Source organism: Rhinolophus hipposideros (assembly GCF_964194185.1).
Source record: "Rhinolophus hipposideros genome assembly, chromosome: 11".
Classification (NCBI taxonomy): domain Eukaryota; kingdom Metazoa; phylum Chordata; class Mammalia; order Chiroptera; family Rhinolophidae; genus Rhinolophus; species Rhinolophus hipposideros.
In genome coordinates, this window is record NC_138057.1 from 5,358,703 (window position 1) to 5,373,493 (window position 14,791).

Consider the following 14,791-nt stretch of genomic DNA (forward strand, 5'->3'; position numbering starts at 1 on the left):
TGCTCTAGAAGCATAAAAAAATTGTGTCAAGGGATTCTTCATTTGGTAGATTTCAAAACATGTTGAAAAAACTCCATTCTTCAATTTTTAGGTGTGTTATAAGAATTCTCACAGTGACATAAAATTACCTATGAGCAGCAAAAATGTTCTCATCCAAGCAGTTTTCTTTTAAAAAAAAAAGAAAGAGAGAAATGTGGAAGTATCTAAGAGAAAGTATCTTTTTCTTATTTTTAAAACCTGAAATTTACCTTGAAAGAGAAGATTACACCTGATCAGTTTTTGAAAATATCTTTCAGGTAACAAACTACTCAGAGACACTTCTAGTTATTGAAAAATTTAGCAACATGGGAACATGTTGTCATAACGTCTAAGCTAAATTCCTTATTTAAATATTTTATTTTGAGATAATCTGCAAATTCCATGAATACAAAAGACTTCCCTGATTATTCCACATATTACAATGATTCTTAATGAAAAGTTTCTCAGTTTAATATAAGAACCTATAAATTCTCTTAATTGGGCCTAAGCAAACTGTAATGAGCTTCAATCATTTGAGAGCAAATGAGTGAGTGTGGGTGTCACTCTGACGGTGGAACTTTTACTTACTTCTCAAGACACCCCCACTGCCTCATTGTGATGGAGATGCACACAACACTCATTCCAAAAGGAAGATCTGATAGTTACATGGGACTTTGGACACCAGTGGTCTAGACAAACAGGTTAGGGGTCACCAACAATTCAACTACTCTGCTCTTCATCGTCTTCTTCCTTTTCTCTTAAAGTGTTATTCACATAGGTCTTCTTCATTTCATGATAAGCACATTTCTAGATATTTCTAATAAGGTTGTTATCAATGGAAAAAGTTTTAAAGTGGGTATTGTTTGTAAATATGGACATCATTGATTCTGTTTATTGGCTCCACCACTTACCAGCTGTGCGCCTTGGGCAAATTATTAACTTCTTTGTGTCTCGGTTTCCTTGTTCTATAGAATTGTTATGAGAATTAAACAAGTTCATATATAAGAAATACTCAGCCTAGTGCCTGACACATGGTTAGCTATGATGATGATCCAGCCATCTTGCTGAATTCTTTATTCCTTACAATAAAATTTTTATTTTAGATTTTACAGGCATATAATCATATTATGTATAAATACTATAATAATATTTTGCCTTCTTTTCTATAATTATCTTATTTCTTTCTTTTGTGTAATAATAATAATTTAATAATGAGAATAACATTAAATAATAAAGATAGTGCACAACCGCATGTGCCTGATTTTAATGGCATATTTCTCCATTAAGTTATATATATGTATATATATATATATACACATATGTATATATATATATATACATATATATATATATACACATTTATATAGCTTATTGAGTAGTTTAAATGTTCTGTTCTTATTATACTTAGGACTTCAATCAAGAGTTAATTTTGAAATGATCATATATTTTTTCTCTTTGAGTTTTAATATGATTAATTATGCTGGTAGATTTCCTGATGTTGAGCCATCCTTACATGAATAAGATAATCTTCTACTTGGCCATGGTTTATGATTTATAACACACTGATGAGCTCCATTCACTAATATCTTCCTAAGACTTTCGCATTTGTAAATGAGAACAGTGTATAGTTCTCTTGATCATGTTTAACACTTTCCTTTGTTCTCTGTATTTCTGATAGATGAGTAGGCAGATCTAGGGATTTCAATGGATTCTGGCTCAATTATTTGGACAGGCATGTTTCAGACATGCTGTGTTCTTCCACCAGAAGGCCCGTTATGAGTGGTTATCTCTCTTTTTTGTGATGTCAGCAACTACTTATGCTCATTGCTTAGATCCATTAATTCATTAGAGATTAGTGATATTCTAGTTGTATCAGTAGTTATCTTCATTTATAAGCTGGAATACTAGCTTCTTCTTGTCTACATTAATTTATAAAGAAAAGGTGAGATAAAAGCTTACAAGCCTGATTCCCACCCCCCTTTAGCATTTTCCAGAGGTTACCAATAGACTTTCTGTATTTCTTTTCCCTTTTTGGGAGGGAAGATGTGTGTTTAGCATTATTTAGTATTATGTATTTAGTATTATTGTGAATTAGTATTAGTATTATTTAGTATTATTGTGTTTAAACATATTTTGTGTGCTTCAATCCATCGTGTTATTGATGATCAGGTTTTGATCAGTGAGAGAGTCTTCAAGTTGGCTCCTGAGTCCTATTGATACAACCTCGCTTCTATGCTATCTGGTGTGACAAGATGTTTCAGGTCATTCCTGCCCCTGACCAGTAATTGGTCTTCTGTTCAAGACTTTGTTCACTGAAGTAGGAAATACTAATATGGACCAGAGTTTGGGAGTTAGGGAAGCTCCTTGCTTTGTGTTGATTATGTTTCCAGATTTATCAGTGGACAGAACTAGAATAAAATTTAGTTGTTGTTGTTTCTTAAGAAAAAACACACATCATAAGTTTATATTTATAATTCAAATTCAGGGTAATAAGATTTTTATTTAACTTCTACCTTACACCTGTGTCTCTTTTCTTCCATGGTGAAAAATTTTTCATCATCTAGTACTCCAGAACAATCCTGAAAATGGTGGACATCCTTGTCTTACTTTTACCTTATTGGTATGCTTTCAGTATTTCCCCATTAAATATAGTATTACATTTTTATCAATTATTAAGAAAACATTCTTCTTTCCATTTCTTATTAGGAGCTTTTAAGGAATATGTTTTGAAATTTTATCAAATTTCATTCCAACATCTATGGAGATAATCACATTTTTATCCAATTTTATCTATACAAATGATTACTTTTATTAATAAAGTTTCTAATGCTGAACCATCCTTGTATTCTAGTTATGAAAACAATTGATCATGATATAAAGTGATGTTGGATTCTATTTGCTAATATTTTACTTTGGATTTCTGCATTAGTAATTATACTTGAGATTGCCTGTAATATTATTTCTTGGAACTATTCACTTCAGATTTTGGTATCAGAATTATGCTGACTTCATAAAACTTTTATAGTGTTTCCTTTTCTCTTTCTCTATGCTTTGGGAACCATTTAAATATCTATTCTTTATGTGTTCCCTAAGGTCTGTAGACTTCATTTGTGAAAACACTGTACCCTTTTCTCCCCACATTCTATCATTATTTTTTGATACTTGAATTATTTATATTTTGTAACCAGTTTTCATTTATATTTTTCCTAGAAAATAATCTATTTTGTTTATTAGGTTTTCAATTATTCTTTTATATATTTTGGCTGACCTTAGATATACGTTTCACCATTTTTTCTTTTTTCTATATTTGTTAATTTATTCCTTCTAATTTCCTTAGTTTTATAAATATTTTCTTTTTCTAACTTCTTGAGTTGGATGCTTAACTTACTTATTTCCATTTTTTTGCTTATTAAAATTAATACTTGAGTATGAATTTTTCTTTGAGCAATGCCTTAGCTCTAGCATTGATGTTTTTCTATCAACTAGGTAATTGATCATAATTTCTTCTTTGACCCAAATGTAATTTTAGAAAAATATACAAGTAGCAGGTTTTTTCTAATCATTTTAATTAATTTTAATTTTACTGACTAAGATCAGAGAAAGCCAAATGTAGCCTTTGTCTTTCTACTGAGGCCATTTTTGTGGTTCAATGCAAAATTATTCAAAGACGGATGCAAAAGATGTATGCTTGGGGAGTTTTAAAAAAGTATTAAAACTTTTGCATTTACTTTAAAAATTAAAAACTGTCAATAACACAATTATCTAATTTATGAATAGTTATATGTTGTAGGTAAAAATTGCTAAACTGATGGACTATGCAACTAAAATTTTCTATCTGATGGACTAGGCAAATATATGGTTAATTTGTTTGCCTGTCTTATAATCACTTTAAAAAGGTGTATTCTCTATTATAGTGAACAGGGTTTATATGAATCAATTAGATCTACTTTATTTTTTATGTCCTTTTGGCCCTTTTAGATTTAATTGTTGTTATTTTTCCCTACTTGATTTGCCATGGATTAAGAGGGGTGAACGAAAGCATTCTAATTTCAACATATTTCTGTCAATATCTCTGTATTTCTTGCAGCATTCCGGTAACATTCACTGATCCTGGGCTATTTGGTACACTGTGCTGTAAGTCTTGTTATTTATAAATGGCACTCTGTTATCACATTGAATGCTCTTTGTCTTAAATACAGCCTTCTCCCTTAGAAACATTGTAACCCCTGCTTTGTCTTTGTTTTCATTTGCCTGGTATGTGTTTGTCCATCTTTTACATTCAATATTTAAGTTATTTATTTTAGAACTTTTTTTATATGTGTTATATACGAGGTGTGATCAAACAATAGAGTAAATGTTAAAAAAAAATTATTACAGTAAAAGACACATTGCCATTAATCCTCCTCAAAATACTCCCCCTAGCTTTGAACACGATTATCCCATCATTCTTACTACTTTCTGAAGAAGTTCTGGAAGTCCTCTTTCACGAATGTCTTTAATTGCGCTGTCGTGGCTGCCTCCATGTCCTGAATCGATTCAAAACGTTTTCCTTTCATGGTCATTTTGACTTTGGGGGACAGCCAGAAGTCCCACGGTGCCAGATCCTGTGAATAAGGTGGATGAGGACACACTGTAATGTTTTTATTTGACAGAAATTGCCGTGCCTGAAATGATGTGTGACATAGAGCCTTTCCGCTCTGATCACAAAATATGGTGAACTCTGCTGCTGAGTGTCATCCAACAGAAAGGCAGGGCTCTTCGATATGGGAAGTGGCACGTCGAACCTTTTTAACAGGGTGTGACACGTTTCAACTTGTTTGGTGCAGTCATTCATGTGTGAGCTACGATTGAGGGGTGTGTTTTAAAGTGTGCCATAAATCATCGTCCATCATGAGAATAGTCTCTGTCACGCATCGCTTCTGGTATATGGCAATTTCTGTCAAATAAAAACATTACATGAGTCCTCATCCACCTTATGCACAGGATCTAGCACCGGGCGACTTCTGGCTCTTCCCCAAAGTCAAAATGACCATGAAAGATAAACATTTTGAATTGATTCAGGACATCGAGGCAGCCACAACAGCACAACTAAAGACACTCACAAAAGAGGACTTCCAGAGCTGTTTCCGAAAGCGGCAAGAACAATGGGATAAGTGTGTTCAAAGCAAGGGGGAGGGTTTTAAGGGGGATTAATGGCAATGTGCCCTTTATTGTAATAATTTTTTTTTTTATTTAAACATTCACTGTATTGCTTGCTCACACCTTGTATATTAGGTTTTGTTTGGTGATTCCACCTGAGTTTTTAAAGATTATTTTTAATTATGGTAAAATACACATAACATAAATTTTACTATCTTAACCATTTTCAAATGTACAGTTCAGTTCTGTTAAGAACATTCAGATTGTTGTATGGTTAATCTCCAGAACGTTTTTCATCTTGCAAAATTAAAAATCTCTAACCATTAAACAATTCTCATTTTCCCTCCTCCCAACTCCTGGCACCCACCATTCTACTCTCTAACTGTATGAATGTGACTACTCTAGGTACCTCATCTAGGTGAAATAATACAGTATTTGTCTTTTTTGTGACTGGTTCATTTCACTTAATATAATGTCCTCAAGGTTCATCCATGCTGCAGCATATGTCAGAATTTTCTCCCTTTTGAAGGTTGAATAATATTTCATAGTATGTATATACAACATTTTGTTTATCCATTCATTCAGGGAAGGACACTTGGATTGCTTCCACCTTTTGGCTGTTATAAACAATGATGTTGGCAACACGGATGTACAAATATCTATTTAAGACCTGGCTTTTAGTTCTTTTGGATAGATATAGTATAGATATAGGTATAGGTATAGGTATAGATATAGATATAGATATAGATATAGATATAGATATAGATAGATATAGACTCCAGAAATAGATTTGTTGGATTATATGGTAATTCTGCATTTAATGTTTTGAGGAACCACCATACTATTTTCCATACCAGTTGCATCATTTTACATTCTTATCAACAGTGTACAAGGGATCCAATTTCTCCGCATTCTTGCCAACACTTAGTATTTTATGTGCTTTTTTGATAGTAGCCAACTTAATGAGTCTGAGGGGGTATCTTATTGTGGTATCAATTTGCATTTTCTTAATGATTAGTGATGCTGAGCATGTTTTTATGTGCTTATTGGTTATTTGTATATCTTCTTTGGAAAAATGTCTATTGGAGTCCTTTGTCTATTATTAATCACATTGTCTTTTTGTTATTAAATTGTAGGAGTTCTCTATATATTCTGGATATTAACTCCTTATCAGATATAAGATTTGCAAATATTTTTCTCCCATTCCATAGGTTGCCTTTTCCCTTTGTTGGTTATATTCTTTGATGCACAGTTTTTAATTTTAATGTAGTAAATTTACTAATTTTTTTGTTGCCTGTGTTTTCCGTGTCATAACCAAGAAATCATTGCCAATACTAATGTCATGAAGTTTTTCTCCTATGTTTTTTTCTAAGAGTTTAATACTTTTAATCTTTGATCCATTTTGTATATAGTGTAAGGTAAGGGTCCAATTTCCTTGTTTTCCATGTGGATATCTAAGTTTCCTAACATCCATCTGAGATTTTTTAAATGAATAAGTTTGTACCATTAGATCTTAATGATATGGCAAATACCTTTGATTTCAGCTCTGTCATCTTATTTTGTATAAAACTTTCTTGTTGTGCTCGCTTCGGCAGCACATATACTAAAACTTTCTTGTGTACTGCTTCTTTTTTTTAAAAAAAAATTGTCTTTCCTTATAAAGGCTGTATTTTCTCTTGTTTATCTTAAATGCTTTTATTTATAATGTTTTTGATAATTTAGAAAGTTTGTGATTTTTTCTTAATTATAGATTTACCTTTATAACAATTATTTTGTATAATTACTTAATTCATTGTTTAGATAATATCTTAAAAATATAGATTTGTTTGTATGAACAATGAGGCAATTAATATACTTATTGTCTCTCACCTCCCTTCACTAGTCTTTCTTCTTTCTACCACCCATTTTTCTTGATTGTATTATGATTCCTAGTTTTTTCTATTGTTTATTTGTATGCCTATGGTTAAAATTATACCTATATTATTGCTTGAGTTATTTGAAAATATCTTTATGTCACTGACTCTAAACGATGGTGACGTAGTGATTGTAAACGACTTTTCACGTTCTCTACAATTATACCTTCAAGGTTTTGATGTTTTTGATTTCTACACTGTCATTTTTTTTTTAATGTTGACATTTTGTTGTAAAACTTTAATTCTACATTTAAATGTATTCAGGCTTATGGTCAGTCAATCTTTTTGCTACACTTTCTCTGTTAGAATTTAATTTTTTTTAATCTTTTTATTTTTCAATTACAGTTGACATACAATATTATGTTAGTTTCAGAATACAATGTAGTAGAATTTTAATGTCTTAAAGCTCATTTCCCAGTAGGTTACTTTTACAAGGCTCATGGAGAACTATGTTTCTTGAATTATTGCAAACTTGAGAAAGTTTGTTGCTTATACCCTTGGGCAATTGCTAACTGCAACATTCTTGGGCCATGCTTTCTTCCCTGAGTTCTTCATAAGTACAGCTTCAGTCTTTTCTAGTGTTGAACGCTGATGTGCTAGTTGCACTAATGCTTACACCTATAAAAATGGATCCCCAATGATGTTATGGTCCACACAAAATAAAAGTTCATTTCTTCTCACAAAATACTATAAGGGGATGTTTCTGATTGACAGTGAAGCACTCTTTCATTTGGTAATTCAGTGACTTAGGCCTCTTTCATAATGTGGATGCACAAGTCCCTAGGGCCTAGTTTTTTTGGGTGTCCAGCTAGCAGAGGGAGCGTAAGGAGAGGGCAAAGCTGCTTTTCTAAAAGCCTAGGCTTCACTAACTTATTGTCAGTCAGACGTAGACAATGACCCACCTATCTGCACTGGGTATTAGGAAATGTAGAAAATGCCGTGTGCTCAGCAAGAAGAGAAAATAAGATTTTCTCAAATATCTGTCAGGCTTGGCAGCCATTGTGGGTGAAAAGTCTGAGTCAAGTCTTATTATTTTACTCCTTTTAAGACAGTTGGTCTTTTTTAGTAGATGCCCAAATTACTGTTATTTTTTTCTCAAATTATTGTTTCTTTATTTTTGAAGTCTAATTACATTACCAGGGTATGGCTCCATGATGATTCTTTCTTTCTTTCTTTCTTTCTTTCTCTCTTTCTCTCTTTCTCTCTTTCTCTCTTTCTCTCTTTCTCTCTTTCTCTCTTTCTCTCTTTCTCTCTTTCTCTCTTTCTCTCTTTCTCTCTTTCTCTCTTTCTCTCTTTCTCTCTTTCTCTCTTTCTCTCTTTCTCTCTCTCTCTCTCTCTCTCTCTCTCTCTCTCTCTCTCTCTCTCTCTCTCTTTCTTTCCCTCCCTCCCTCCCTCCCTCCCTCCCTCCGTCCTTCCTTCCTTCCTTCCTTCCTTCCTTTTTTAAGGATGGCGCAGCACACAGTGGCCCATGCAGGGATCAAACAGGCAAACTTCATGTTATTAGTACCGCGTTCTAACCAACCGAACTAACTGGCCACCCCTCTACAATGATTTTCTACATCATAGAAATAATATATTTTAAAAATCTGCATACTTGATTCTTCTTTTAGTTCAGGAAAAAAAAAAAGGAAGCATAGTGTTAAACATATACATGCTACTTTTAGTCACGTACATTCAATTTCCTATAACAAATATATTTGAAAGATTTGTTGTTGGCATAAGGCCACATCTTGCAGATTCTGAAAGTATTTGTAGCTTTCATTTGAGTGAGTCTGTGTTTTTCAACTTGCAGGTTGCTACTCATGAATGGGTAATGAAACCCACATAGTGGGTTGTGACTTGCTGAATTCATTTTCTATTGTTGCGTAACAATTTACCACAAACTCAGCAGCTTAAGACAACACACCTTTGTTATCTCGCAGTTTCTGTGGGTCAGAAATGTGAGCACAGCCTAGCTGGGTCCTCTGCTTGAGATGCCATAGGCAGCAGTCCAGGTGTCAACCAGAGTCCCAGTCTCATCTGGGGTCCCAACGGGGAAAGCATCCACTTGCGGGCTCATTAAGGTAGTTGGTGGAATTGATTTCTTTGTGGCTTCATGGCCAACGGTCTTGTTCTGTGCTGGCTCTTGGCTGAAGGCTGCCGTAGGATCCTAGAGATGCCTCACAGTCCCTGCCCCATGGGCTTCCTCGATATAACCGTTTACTTCTTCAAGGAGATGCTCTCACTCTAGTCAGAAAGACAACAGTCATCCAGAATGTAACGCAATCACAAGAGTGGCATGCGATCACCTTTGCAGGACTCTATTGGTCAGAAATGACTTTGACACTGATGAGGCATTGTTCTGCCCTTAGTCAAGGTGAGAGGATTTTACAAAGGTGTGAACAGCAGGAAGTGGAAATCATGGGGGCTCATCTTAGGGTCTTATCATCACAGCTGCATTGAAAAAATAGGGTAGAATTACAGAGAAAACATCAGAATACATCGTATGTATGTACTTTGAAGTGAAAATTTTGTTAGTAATACAAACATATTTGCGTGATTGTGTCACAAAAAATGTATTTGTCCAGAGCAAAACAGGTTGAAAGCCACTGACCTAGGAGATCTTCTTGCAAACACAGAAGATAAGGCTGTAATGAAACTGTACATAAGCCCAGCATGTGTTGGCTTGTCCTCTGTTCTTTGTGCTCCCATGGCAACCAGAAAGAGAATGTTCCCCCACACAGTCTTCAGGTCTGCCATTCCTCATAGTAGCCATCACAGGACTAGAATTGTCAAACACCTCACATCGATATAACTCTTTTCTCTCAGCAGGTACTTCTGTGAAACTCAGCAAGGCTCGCTGGGTGACAGTGCAAGAGCACTGGCTTGTTTTGACCCATTTGCTGCTCCTGGAGCTCCGTGTGAGGCCTGGTCTTTGTCATGGCCTCACAGCTTCTGAATTCCTCCTGTTTTCAGTATAGAAGTTTGGCCTTGGAGTTGTTCTTTTTTTATTTCGCTGGAATTTCCATTGCTGTTCTTCATTTCCTTAAGGTTTAAGAGAAAAGAGGGGTCTGAGAAGTCCCCACTTTGCCATCTTCCTTACCTGAGGTAGCTCCAACCTCTGAAAAGGGTTCCAGTGTCCCCCCACCACCCTGAAAGCTGCCTATAGACATCCACCCGGAGAGCATTGAGGACGGGGGACAGTCACCCCTCTGTCCTCCCACCTTCCACGGGTGCGACCACTTCAGGATGGGGCAGCTCAGCTGGGCTGGGACTCCTGAGGCTCCTATTTCTTCTGTGATTTGGCTAACCCATAATGCCAAACACATTTATCTCCATGGACTGACCCCTTGGGTTTGGGTTTCACCTCCTTTTGTCTGCCTGGGAGCCTTTACCTCTCTCTGCGTTTGCTCCTGGGAGTCATCTCTCCCAGAAAGGTGCTGTAATATCATCCCTCCTAGTATCTCTCCTCCTCTTCCCTGATAACTCCTTCTTCCAAGGAGCGGATAGTTCTGTTTGTTCCTTCTCTTCCCTTCTGGTATGTGTCTACTTACTCATGAGCATTAGGAGCTGTCTGTGAGTATAATAATTTTACCTTTTCTCTGCGTTCCTCCTAGCTTGAAACAGTGTGAGCCTGGAGGCCCTAGTCGCTGCTCCCTATCCTGCGCCTTCAGTCAGATCAAGGGGTTTCTCCTGTCCCAGGTTTCCTTTGCACCTTTTCCCCCTTCACCTCCTTTTCTCAATAATGTGTGGTGGAGGGAAGAGGGGAATCCTCTGGGTTTATTCACCCACTTCTCCCTCCTTATTTGAGGTTAGAAACTTCTCCAAACCAAGTCTACTGCTCCGTTTCTATCTCTGAGCATCACTTTTCAGAGGTGATGGCTGAGAATTCAGTTTCCCCCATCTCTTCACTGGCTGCCTGGTGATCTTTATGTTGTATTTCTTCTGTTCTTGTCATCGGTATTAGTAGAGGTGATCCAACCATGGTCCCTGCAAGTTTTAAATATTATCTTTAGCTAATGTTTTCAAGGGGTTATTCTCTTTCCAGAAGTGCTGTGACCACATCCTAGTCCATGGACAAAGTTCATTGCACCACCCACAAGCATGATTTAAATTAGCTGTGTCCATGGTAAGACCCTTTCATGCCCAACATGAGAAAGAAGAAACACGTGGTGTGGGTTCTTCTCCTTCTTCTGTTCTCCTATCTTCCTCTCCCTTTTCCAAATAAATGCAGCACAGAACGAAGCTATAGCCAAATTTAGTTACATTTCCTCGGGGAGACTAAGCAGTCCTGGGTAAGAACCTCCAGGAGGAAACAAGCTGCGGTCGCCCCTCTCCTCAACCCAGAAGCACAGGAATTGCTTGAGCCACTTTTGTGGGCAGCTGTTCTGCATCTTGCTGTGAAAATGAGGTTTGATTTTATTGCTTCTTCAGGTGACCCAGAGTTCACTTTAAAAATCGCAAGGTGGTGGGGACAGCCACAGCCCAGCTGAGGGTCTTAGCAAGGAAGACCCCTGACTCTCACAAACCCGCACTCCAAGAAAGAAATGGATAAAACAAGACAGACCTGCGATGATGGAATGATAAGAACACAGACAACTTCACTGGAACTGAGCCGCTGCCCTCCTTGTGGGGCTGAGGTGAATAGTAATAGGCTGAACACAAATCAAATGTTTGCAGTGGTTACGAGTGTGCAGGGCTGCTGCAGGTGAGGAGATTGCCTACGTTTTCATAATTACACTAAGCTTTTCTTCAGTGTGTGCAAACTTAGGAAAAATTAATAAGCACAGAGTCTCATCTCATCGGGAAGCCGGTGTTGAATAGGTCTGCTCCACGACAAATCTTTATCTTCTGAGTTCGTAAGTTTCAGGGACACGAGGTAATGCTCTGATATATTCAGGAATCACTTTCAGAAACAGGACTCTAATGAATATTTTTACTAGTACCAATTCATTATTCATTCTGCAAATACTTTTTGGAGTATAATAAATAAGTCACTGCTCAAGTGACAGATAACTATGCAAGATGACAGGGGACCATCTGGTGGTTACGAGACAGAATTTAAGAATTTAAAGGACAAAACACTCATGTTCATATACAGCAATTAACTACAGGACCAAGAACCACCCTCTGTGGGTCATTAGCCCCCAGACGCTTATACAACCAGAATTTTCACCTTGGTTCTTGGTTCCATCTTCCAAGCAGAGGAAATATCTTTTCCATAATTTTCTGATTACTTACTGATATTGTTGTAATTTTTTATTTTTAATTAAATACATTGCTGTATTTCTGCACTTGGCTTAAAAATAGCGTGGTGGGTGTTGCACTCTGGCTTGTTGTCAGGTTTTCTTCCTCTCTGTATTAGTTTCTCTTTTCTGGCTTGGAGCCAAGTTCCCCCATCCCCACCCCTTTTGTATTTTTCTAGCATCTCTTCAAATCCTTTGGGAGGAGGCAGGGATGGAAGAAGAACTGTGTCATGTTAGGGACAGCTATCTCTGTATGCCACACATGGGAGAAAGCACTGAAAGAGACACTGAAATTTGTATCCCTGTCCAGCGTTTCCTGGGCAAGTGGTATGGAGCCATTTATCCTCTGATAACAGGTCTCAAATACCAAGCATTTATCACTTTAGTTTTAATCTTCCTGATGTCATATTGTTCTCCTCAGAGGGAGACTTTTAAGCTAAAAACACAAAGTCAAAGCAAAAAGAAGTGTGGGAGGGGAGTCAAGTTATGACCTATGGCATTCGTACCATGTAGGAAATCATCCTTATGGGTCATTCAGGTGAAGGAAACAACCATGGATTACTGTTTCATTTCAGCTACATGGATTCAAAAAAATATTTTCTAAGGCACCTCCTTCCTGTGATATTGTAACAAACCACAACTGATAAACTTACATTTATATCCAAAGAAAGGGTGTGAGCTAATTTTCATGTCGGCCTGAAGCTCTTCAGAAAGTCTGGGATCTCCCTTGTTAAGAGTAATTACAGAATTCATTTCCTGCTGACAGTGAATGCCAAGTTCATCCTCTCTCCTTGATAAATGGCAGGGATCTGTGGCTGCTTTCCCCACAGCAGCAGTCAAACACTTGACTAGAGGGCATGGCCCACGACGCCCAGAGCACCTGTTATCTCACCTTTCACAGACAAATCTGTGGGCCCTGCCTTTAAGGGGTCAACTGAAAAATTGAAAATTCCATTCCTGAGTGACAACTCCAAGTCTACGACCCATTATCTCCCAACATATTTTAAATTATTTTTCCTATTGCACCTAAATATTAAAGATTGATATCATCTGAATTGGGAGGAACCTTCCAAACCATCCATATCCTCACCCTTGTTTGCAGCTGACGAAAATAAAGCCTGAAGAGACTTTCATGAGATCCACACTGCACCCCACCCAAATTATCTTACTTACTTTTTATGCAGTCCAACTTCAAACCTGTAAGAATGAGTCTTTCCAGTGATCCTAAAAACTAAATTCAAGGCAACATTTCCAGCAGTGCATTTGGACTGCACTCGTCTTCAGTGGGAAAGCCCAGATACATTGCAACCTAGTAGGGCTTTGCCTCTCAGAGGTCTCTCCACTGTAGTGAGTAATGCTTCCTGCTCCAGAGACACAAATGACCATTAATGCTCCTCCACCTGCTTTGTTCTGACATTTTACTATGCCTAATCAATCAGATTTTATTAATACATTTTTTCAAAACTTTAGATGCTCATGAGAAATAGTGGAGCCCGTAATATTTCTGTAGTGTATTTTTTAAAATTAATGGACATTATTTTTTAGGGCAGTTTTAGGTTTACAGAAAAACAAGAGCAGAAAGTTTCCCTCTTTATGGTTCCCTCAGAGAGTTCCCATAAACTCCCTTCAGCCCTGCCCTCAGTTTTCCCTATTGTTAACACCGCTGCAGGGGTGTGATACATTTTTTATGAGTGAACCAATATTGATACATTATTTTTAGCTAGAGTCTATAGTTTACATTAGGGTTCACTCTTTGTACTGAACAGTTCTTTGGGTTTTGCCAAATGCATAACGTCACAAATCCATCATTACGGTATCACAGAATAGTTTCATTGCCCTAAAATTCCTCTGTGCTCCACCCATTCATCCCTTCTTTTCCCCCCAACACTTTGCAACCACTGATTTTTTTTTTTTTTACAACCACTACTGATCTTTTTTACTGTCTCTAAATTTTTGCCAGAGTTGGAAGTAGCTTTCTCAGATTGGCTACTTTCATTTATCAATATGCATTTAAGGTTCCTCCATGTTCTCTTAACAATGTCTTTCACAGATTGGAAAAGTTTTTTGGTTTTGTTTTTTTCATGAAGTTCCCCTTACCAATTTTTTCCTTCATGGATCATGCTTTGGTGTTATATCTTAAAACTCATTGCCAAATCAAAGGTCACCTAGATTTTCTCCTATGTTACTGTCATGCAGGGTGTCATGCAGGGTCTCTGGTCCCGCTCCCCACATAAGACCACAGGATATGGTGAGGCCAAGAAGGAACACCCACGGAGCCATAGATGGGGGAGTCATATCACTATATTCTCGCTGGCGGCTGGGCTGGAGACACAGGAAGCAGGAGCCACACTATCCGCAACTTGCTGTCCACTTCTCTTTGCCAACCAACCTCACTTGCTAACTGCAATCCGTCGTGCTAACTGCAATCCACTCTTGCTAGCTCAGCCACCATCTTCTTGCTAGCCCCCATTTCTGCTAGCGTAGCCACAGCAGTTG